Genomic DNA, 2,404 nt, shown 5'->3' on the forward strand with positions numbered 1-2,404 from the left:
GATCTCCGGATACTCATTTCTTTTGAGTTTGAAAGGGACCTCAGGGATCACTTTCTTCTTGGCCATAACATCATAGAAGTGGTCTTGATGGGCTTTGGAGATGAACCTTTCCATCTCCCATGACTCGGATGTGGAAGCTTTTGTCTTCCCTTTCCCCTTCTTAGAGGATTCTCCGGTCTTAGGTGCCATCAATGGTAATAGAAAAACAAAAAGCTTATGCTTTTACCACACCAAACTTAGAATTTTGCTCGCCCTCGAGCAAGAAAAGAAGAATAGAAGAAGAAGAAGAAGAAATGGAGGAGAGGGAGAGTGAGAAGTGTTTCGGCCAAGAGGGGTGTGTTGTGTGAATTTGATGAAGAATGGAGGGCTTTATATAGGGAAGGGAGGGGGGGTTAAGGTTCGGCCATATGGGTGGGTTTGGGTGGGAAATTGGTTTTGAATTTTGAAGGTAGGTGGAGTTTATGAGGTAGGTTTATGGGGAAGAGTGGATGGATGTGAGTGGTGAAGAGGTGAGGGGGAAGAGAGATTGAGGTGTTTGGTGACGGGTTTTTGGGGAAGAGTGTTTATGGGGTTGTGTGAAAGAGAGTGGTGAGAAGAAGTGAGTGGAGGTAGGTGGGGATCCTGTGGGGTCCACAGATCCTGAGTGGATCCTGTGGGTCCACAGATCCTGGGGTGTCAAGGATTTGCATCCCTGCACCCATTAGGCATGTAAAAATGCCTTTGCACACAACTCTGGGCGTTCAGCGCCAGGTTGGTGCCCATTTTGGGCGTTCAACGCCCAATTGTGTGCCATTTCTGGCGTTGAACGCCAGAACCATGCCTGTTCTGGCGTTCAGCGCCCAGAAGCTGCCCATTTTGGGCATTCAGCGTCAGAACCATGCTCTGTTCTGGCGCTGAACGCCAGACAGATGCTCCTCCAGGGTGTGATTTTTCTTCTGTTGTTTTTGATTCTGTTTTCAATTTTTCTATTTATTTTGTGACTCCACATGATCATGAACCTATAAAGACATATAACTAAGAAAAATATAGTTAGATAAATAAAAATTGGGTTGCCTCCCAACAAGCGCTTCTTTAATGTCGATAGCTTGACAGTGGGCTCTCATGGAGCCTCACAGATGTTCAGAGCATTGTTGAAACTCTCCAACACCAAACTTAGAGTTTGGATATGGGAGTTCAACACCAAACTTAGAGTTTGGTTGTGGCCTTCCAACACCAAACTTAGAGTTTGACTGTGGGGGCTTTGTTTGACTCTGCTTTGAGAGAAGCTTTTCATGCTTCCTCTCCATGGTTGCAGAGGGAGATCCTTGAGTTTTAAACACAAGGGAGTCCTCATTCTATTGAAGGACTAGTTCACCTCTGTCAACATCAATCACAGCTCTTGCTGTGGCCAGGAAAGGTCTTCCTAGGATGATGAATTCATCCTCTTCCTTTCCAGTATCCAGGACTATGAAATCAGCAGGGATGTAAAGGCCCTCAACCTTTACTAATACATCTTCTACTTGTCCATAAGCCTGTTTTCTTGAGCTGTCTGCCATCTCTAGTGAGATTTTAGCAGCTTGCACCTCATAGATTCCCAGTTTCTTTATTACAGAGAGGGGCATGAGGTTTATCCCTGAACCAAGGTCGCACAGAGCCTTAAAGATCATGGTGCCTATGGTACAAGGTATTATGAACTTTCCAGGATCCTGTCTCTTCTGAGGCAATGTCAGTTGATCCAGATCACTTAGTTTATTGATGAACAAGGGAGGTTCAACTTTCCACGTATCAATGCCAAATAATTTGGCATTTAGCTTCATGATTGCACCAAGAAACTTGGCAATTTGCTCTTCAGTAACATCCTCATTCTCTTCAGAGGAGGAGTACTCATCAGAGCTCATGAAGGGCATAAGGAGGTTCAATGGAATCTCTATGGTCTCTAGATGAGCCTCAGAGTCCTTTGGTTCCTCAGAGGGAAGCTCCTTATTGATCACTGGACGTCCCAGGAGGTCTTCCTCCTTGGGATTCACGTCCTCTCCTTCCATTACAGGTTCGGCCATGGTGCTCATGTCAATGGCCTTGCACTCTCCTTTTGGATTCTCTTCTGTATTGCTTGGGAGAGTACTAGGAGGGATTTCAGTGATCCTTTTACTCAGCTGGCCCACTTGTGCTTCCAGATTTCTAATGGAAGATCTTGTTTCATTCATGAAACTTACAGTGGCCTTAGATAGATCAGAGACTAAGTTTGCTAAATTAGAAGTATTTTGTTCAGAGTTCTCTATCTGTTGCTGAGTGGATGATGGAAAAGGCTTGCTATTGCTAAACCTGTTTCTTCCACCATTATTAAAGCCTTGTTGAGGCTTTTGATCCTTCCATGAGAAATTTGGATGATTTCTCCATGATGAGTTATAGGTGTTTTCATAAGGTT

The sequence above is a fragment of the Arachis ipaensis genome, chromosome B10 (genome assembly GCF_000816755.2).
Source record: "Arachis ipaensis cultivar K30076 chromosome B10, Araip1.1, whole genome shotgun sequence".
In the NCBI taxonomy this organism is placed as follows: domain Eukaryota; kingdom Viridiplantae; phylum Streptophyta; class Magnoliopsida; order Fabales; family Fabaceae; genus Arachis; species Arachis ipaensis.